Source organism: Mus caroli, unplaced genomic scaffold, assembly GCF_978045245.1.
Source record: "Mus caroli unplaced genomic scaffold, Mus_caroli_1 scaffold_17, whole genome shotgun sequence".
Taxonomy (NCBI): Eukaryota; Metazoa; Chordata; class Mammalia; order Rodentia; family Muridae; genus Mus; species Mus caroli.
In genome coordinates, this window is record NW_028227272.1 from 75,613,425 (window position 1) to 75,620,845 (window position 7,421).

The following is a 7,421-nucleotide window of genomic DNA, read 5'->3' on the forward strand; positions in this document are numbered from 1 at the left end:
CCAGCCCACAGCCCCTGGGCCCCACGTGGCCACCCTAGCGCAGGCTAGGTGTAGCCGCCCTCCGCCCGCCCCGCGCCCGCCCCGCGCTCCCGTGCGCATCCTCTTGCGCCTCCGCGGAGAGCTTCTCGCTCCCCTCCGCGTGGCGCACTTGGTCCCGTCCGGCCCGCCTCCCTGCAGCCCCTGAAAACTCCAGCCACACGCGGGGTTGCAGGAATGGGCCCACGGCTAAGGCTGAGGGGTGGAGGAGGAGAAAGGCACACACACACACGTGGGGAATGGATTGCTTCGAAACCAGGAGCCTGAACCAAGAATTATCCCTGAACTCCTGTTTCATATTGGTTGACTTTCTGAATGAGATAAAAGTTGATATTTCAGATATCCCCATTTAGGTGTAATTCTAGAAGCAGAGCATCGTTTTCTTCGGATTATGTCTTGATGAGACGCCCCTCCCCACGATGTGGTACTTCCCATGCACATCCACGGAAAACATTCTTGAGGCTCCGCCTCTTGTTTTTAAGTCTACCCTTTTCCTAAACTTTTTTTTTTAGTATGTAAATGTACTTTCATCATCTGCTTGACTCCTTAAGCCTTGACTAGGCCACGCGTCTATGCAACACTTTCAGTTACGTTTGCTATGCTAGTCTTTCTCAACAGCCCACAGAAGAGAAACAGGAAACTCATCAGGCAGCTTAGTGGTGACTAACCCTTTATCGCAGTTTCTTAGAAACAAAAACTGGAGCTTGAACTCAAGGCTGCGGAGGTAAAGCCACTAATCAAGGACTCAGAAAGGTCATCTGTGCCCATGCTACTGAAGTGTGGAGGATGACTCAAAGACCCCATGTGGCGTTTTTACAAATGCCGAATCCAAAAATCAATACCTTGCTCTGAACAAGACCCCCAGATCCATGGACCTCAGGTGCCTCAGCGGGGGTGGGGGGGTGGGGGGGGGATGTTTGCTATGGCAAACCTGGCAACCTGAGCTCCATTCCCAGTGGAGTACGGGAGTACTGACTCCACAAAGCTGTCCTCCAAGAGTGTCCCACAGTCACCATAACACGCCCCCCCCCATTAATAATAATAATAAATATTTTATAGGTTCCCGGACCCTATGCATATTAAAATTTGGGGTGTGCTAAATATCTTGCATTTGGATTCTACTCATCTATTTAACTAAAGTGATTTTTACAAAGTTTATATTTGTATGTATATGTTTGTATATGTGGTATGTATGATGTGTGCATGATCATCTCCTGGCATGTGTGTGGAGCTCAGAGGACAACTTCAGATGTCTGTCCTCATTTTTTTTTTTAATCTTGTTTGAGAAAGGGCCTCTTTGCTGTTCATAGGTGTGTAGTCTAGGCTAGCGGGCCAGGGGGCTTCTCATGATCTCCCTGTCTCCAGCTCCCATGATGCAGTAAATGTGTTAAATTTGTTTGGTTTCTCCTGGTGTGTTAGTCAGGGTTCTCTAGAGTGACAGAACTTATGGAATGTCTCTATATATTAAGGGAATTTATTGTGATGACTTACAGTCTGTAGTCCAACTACCCCAACAATGGTCAGCTGTGAATGGGAAGTCCAGGAATCTAGTATTTGCTCGGTCCCACGAGGCTAGTTGTTTCAGCTAGTCTTCTGTAGAAGTAGGTTCAACAGATGTGCTGGCAAGTGCAAGCGGGCAAAGAAGAATGAATCTTCCTTCTTCCAAAGTCCTTATGTAGGTCTCCAGCAGAGGGTGTGGCCCAGATTAAAGGGTGTGCTAGCACAACTGGGTCTGGGACTTGTTTTGTCCCAGGATGACTTTGAACTAAGAGATCTCTTTGCCTTAGTCTCCTGGGATTAAAGGCCAGTACTACCTAGGCTGGGCCTCAATTTTTCATGGCCGCTATGCCTTAAGATCACCATGCCAAGATCCAGGTCAGAAGCTTGTGTCTTCCAGCCTCAAGATCTGGATCACAGGTGAGCCCTCCAATTCTAGATGGTAGTTCATTACAGATATAGCCAAGTTGACAACCAAGAGTAGCCATTACACCTGGATCTGGGCAACTGAACTCTGGTCCTCACACTTACTTAGAAAGCTCTTTACCCACACCTTGGAGCCATTGCAGGTCCACAGATCTGAGTGCCGTTTTCGGATGTAGGTACATATTTAGGGAATTTGGGGTAGGACCGGAAATCCTGCACTTGTAGCGAGGCCGCATGAAGTCAGTGTTACTGACTCTTGTACTTTCACTTCATCAACAGGGACATTGGCTGCTTTTTTGAGGCACTGATGGGTTACATCATGATTCTTCAGTTCTCATAACCCATAACTGATAAGCTTCCAAGATCAGTGGCTCTATGTTATCTGTCTCTCTATTCTCTTGGGTAAATAACTAGGGCGGAATTGCTAGATGATATGGTGAGCATTTGCTTATTTTGTGTCAGGGTCCGTGTGAATGTGAGGATCAAATCCGTGCGAGTTGCGTAATTACCATACCACTAACTCATATTCCCATTCAGTTTAAAAAGGAAATTGCCAAATGTGTTTCCTCGGTGCTTATGCAACTTTAGGCATTGAGAATCGTTAATATACTCTTAGTGAATTGATACCCGCTATGGCTTAAATCTAAGACACAGTCCCCATAGGTTCATGATCTGAAGGCTTATGTGTCCTAGCGGTTGGTACTGTTTTAGGGACCACGAAAATTTCTGGAGGCAGAACCCAGCTAGTAGAAGTGGATCACTGGGAGGAAGTCTGAATATTATTAGCCTGGTCTTTAGTTCTGGCCCAGCACTGAAGACTCTGCTTCCTACTCTCCCCATATGTACACACCCACTGCCATTTAGTTCACATCAGCTTCCAAGAGCTGCACCACCTCCCATGCCTTCCCTGCCGTGGGATGTGGGACGAGCTGAAATCCTTCTGAAGTCCTGAGACCAAATAAACCTAAGTTGTTTCAGTCTGGTGCTTTTGTTACTGTGGTACAGAAATCACAAATACAACTAGTTTTATTTGAAAATGAAAGGGGGAGCAGCGCGGGGGGGGGGGGGGGGGAGGCGGGCGGGCTTCTGTTGTTGCAAAGAATATCTCTGAAAGGAAAGAGTCACTGGGCACCTTTCAAAGCCAATCAGATCCTGCAGAAGAAAAGACCTGGGTTCAGAAAGAAAAGGAATGCAGAGAGGAGACACAGAGGAACAAAAGCCAAGAGTGCTAGCGATCTCAGATATAACAGCTCCCAACCTAACACACATGTATGACTGCAGTACCGGGGGAGGGTGGGGGGGGTGGGGGAGGGAACAAGCTAGAGTTGATGAAAAGTATCAGCCATATCTCAGAAGCTCAACAAACCTGAAGCTAGACAAAAGAGCCCTAACGCATAATCAAAAGAAAAACAACAAGGAAAAGATAAAAACCATCAAGTAGACCAAGAAAAGAGATGCATTTAAAGAGGAGTTGAGAAACTGCTACAGTTTTCTCATTAGAAATCACACAAACCCGAAAAACCTGGAATAAAGGCTTTCAGAGGTGGAAACAGAGCTGGACTCCTAAATTTCTGTTTACACAGTGTAGCTCTGAAAATAAAGACATCTCCACACAAAGAGAAGCGGAAGATCTAGCCATTCGTAAGGAAATGTTGAGAGAATTCAGTCGACCTTTAAGTTTATTTGAGAGATACTAATGGGAAAACACTGTATTCGGAGCCTTCGGTACAGTAAGGCACAGTAATAAGTGACTCTAATCATAGAAACCATTAAAAGCAGGAATCTTTAATGTCAGAAACGCTTCAGAAGATTATACCAAACCAACTGGGCGAATCCCAGAGATATAAGTCACCATCCCCAGGAAACAGCAAGAGTAGAGTTCTCAGGCCAAGTCTGTGAGAAACTATGTTTAGCCAACAACCTGAAAAACTTGGGCTTCATTTCAGCATCCTACGGACATCCTAATTTTAGCTTCAGTGGACCCAAAACAGAGCATTCAACTGAAATACATTTTACTGGATTTTTTTTCTTACCCATTGTCTCCATTAATGTTCTACTGCTGACAGGAGACACCATGACCACAGCAATTCTGATAAAAGAAAGGATTTAATTGGGGCTGGCTTGCAGTTTCCAACATTTAGTTCATTATCAAAATGGTGGGGATAATGGCAGCCTCCAGGCAACGCAGCAGTAGCTGAGATTTCTAGCTTTTGATTCTCTCTCTCTCTTTGTTTGTTTGTTTTTTTCGAGACAGGGTTTCTCTGTATAGCCCTGGCTGTCCTGGAACTCACTTTGTAGATCAGGCTGGCCTCGAACTCAGAAATCTGCGCCTGCCTCTGCCTCCCAAGTTCTGGGATTAAAGGCGTGCGCCACCACGCCCAGCAATTTCTAGCTTTTGAAAACTTCAAAGCCCACCCCCAGTGACACACTTCCTCCAACAAAGCCACACCTCCTAATCCTTTCAAATAGTGCCGCTCCCCTGTAGCCAAGCATTCAAATCTACGAGCCAGTGGGAGAAATGGTTATTGAAACCATGCCTAGCCATCCATGAGATAATAAATGGATATGGCCTTCAGCCATTAAACGTGTCTTAATTTGTTATGCCAGTTTTATGAAACTGATACAGTGAGTATATATAAAGTTTTAGAAAAGTTTGGAGTTTGTTTAGAAGTTATTTTGGCACCATTCTGCTTGATTGTCTCCAAACATGTTTTTAAACTCAGTTTGTAAGTGCATATAGCTGTCCCTTTATCCTGTCCTTAGACGAGGTCTTTCTAGGGTCTCTATTCTATGTCATGATGCTCGGGAAAGCCTCTGCACCCTAACTGAGTAAAACTCAACCAACTCACGTTCCTGTGAGTCCTAGTAGATGCTTGCCTTATAGTCTGTAGTAGTTAGTCTTTCTCTATTGGATAATTTTCCCCAAGCCTCTCGGGGTCTCACCCTACACAGGCTCAGTTTCACCTTCAGTCAAAGACGTAAACAAACAAACAGACAAACAAACAAACAAACAAATTGAAATACTGTTTATGTATGGGCCTTCCTTTGTAACACTATGTATGTCAAATTCCAGCCGCCGCCACCACCACCACCTCCTCCTCCACTCCTTCATCTTCCTCATGCTCCTTACTGCAGCATGGCCTTTCCTCGTGCGGTCTGAAAATACATCTAGGCATAGATAGAACCAGGGGCTTTGTGTGCCTCATCCCATTTGCCTTCCTTTAAAAACCCCATGCTGTATGATCCGTGTTCCAGCCTTTAAAAATAGGTATTTTGTATACTGTGGCCAGCTTTCTTTTACAAGCTATTCTAGTAACCCTTATTTCATCCTGGCTGGAATCCTTGGTTGTTATGTCTGCAGATCTTTCCTCTATCTCAGTGTATTCTTCAAAGAGTTGTCGGAGACAAATGCAGATGGCACCCCCCTCTAGAAACTCATGATGGCTTTTTGCCTTTCTCCTAACAGGAATACGTTAATCCATTTAGCACTTAGAGAGATACAAGCTGATTTTCAGCTTATTGTTTTTCATTAAACAATCTCATTTATTTATTTCATAGTTATCTTCTGTTTTAAGTCATAAAAATTGATTGGGAATACCTGGGTTGGTGGTAATCTCCTTCCATTCTCAGGGAGGTTCCGGAACAATGCTGCAAAAATCCCTGAGTAACCACACTGCCTCGCCTCCTTCCCTGACAATATAGGGAGAAGAAAAGCCAGTCCTTCCAAAAGGGTTGGTCTTCAGTTCTCCATAATTCAAGAGGCAGGCTCAGAGGGACTTGAATAGCTAAATGTACATGGAGTCCTTTCAAAACTAGCTCCGGGCTGGGAAGATAGCTCCATGGGTAAAGACCTTGCGGCTCAAATGTGTTTGAATTCTTGGAACCCACATAAAAGCCAGGCTTGGGAATGCATGCCTGGAATCATTCTATGGCAAGATGGGAGGCAGACACAAGAGAATTCCTAGAAGCTCATGAATCAGCTATTCTGCTATATGCGGTGAGAGTAAACAAGAGTCAGGGTGGATAGCAAGGACCAAAGTTATCCTTTGAACTCTGCAATACACTGTGGCACGTGTGCTTTCATGTGTGTGTGTGTGTGTGTGTGTGACTTAATAAACCTTATAAACCCTTCAAATTAGTGACTCACTGAAGTGTGAAAAACTGTATTATAAACAAAGGCTATCTTTACAATTAGGCTTGATCTAACATAGACACTACTGTGAACTGGGGTTTCGAATAGTTCCAAATCATTTGATGTACAGGGATCAAAACCCCAAATTAACAGTACCTGAGTCATGTAAAGGCTTCTGTGTGCCTCTGAGCAAGCTCAGCAGAGCCAAGCACTCACAGCTGTCATCGTCAAAACTGCCTGCTCTGCTTTATCTCCAGCTAGGCACCATATTTTCCTCCAGGAAAAAGAATAGAAACGGAAGGTGTGGGAAAGGCCTGAGAGTAAGCCACACATTTCACTTCAGCCAGGAAGCAAGCCATTTCCTACGAGGCCATAGCAGAGTTTTGTTTATATGAAATCGTCACTGGTAACAGGTTTGAGAAAAATAAATCTTTTTTTCCCCTGGACTCCACAACAACAACAACAACAACAACAGAAACAAACAAACAAAAACAAAACAAAAACAAAGCAAGAAAAAGAGATATGTAAATATTTCTTGAAAATGTCTTCCATTTGTGTGTTAGAAAATCATCCCTATCCCTCAGTAAAGTTCAACACACACAGATTCATTCTACTAACATATTCCTTTCACGTTCTGGATTTCATATCCTGCTCACCTTCAGTAACAGGGTCCCACTTTTAAAGTAAAGAACTTAATACACTCAACATGTCCTTCCATAAATGTACGTCTGTGTCAGCTAGTTTTATGTCAACCTGATGGAAGTTAGAGTCTTCTGAGAGACAGGGACATTGACTGAGAAAGTGCTGCCATAAGGTCTGGCTGTTAGCAAGCTTGTGCCACATCTTCTTAATTGGTGATTGATGGGTGGCACCATCCCTGGGCTGGTGGTCTTGTGTTCTATCAAAAAAGTCGGCTGGGTAAGACATGGGGAGCAAGCCAGTAAGCAGCACCCCTCCATGGCCTCTGCATCAGCTTTTGCCTCCAGGTTCTTGTCCCGTTTGAGTTTCTGCCTTGACTTCCTCTGATGAAAAACAGTGATGTGAAAGTGTAAGTCAAACAAATCCTTTCTTAACCATCTTTCTTTTGGTTGTGGTATTTTAACACAGCAGTAGGAACGCTGAGGAACACAACCTCCTTGCTTGTCCTTATAAACCATCTCTTTTTCTCCAAGAGGAAGATTGATACTGTAGCCCCTTGTACCATGCCTCTAAAAACTGTGGAACTCACACAGTCTGCACAAGTAAATCACACTTTATTTCTGTGTCTTCATCCACTCTCTAGTTCCTGTAACCCTATGTTCATATAATGGTTTGCATGTAATGTTTTATC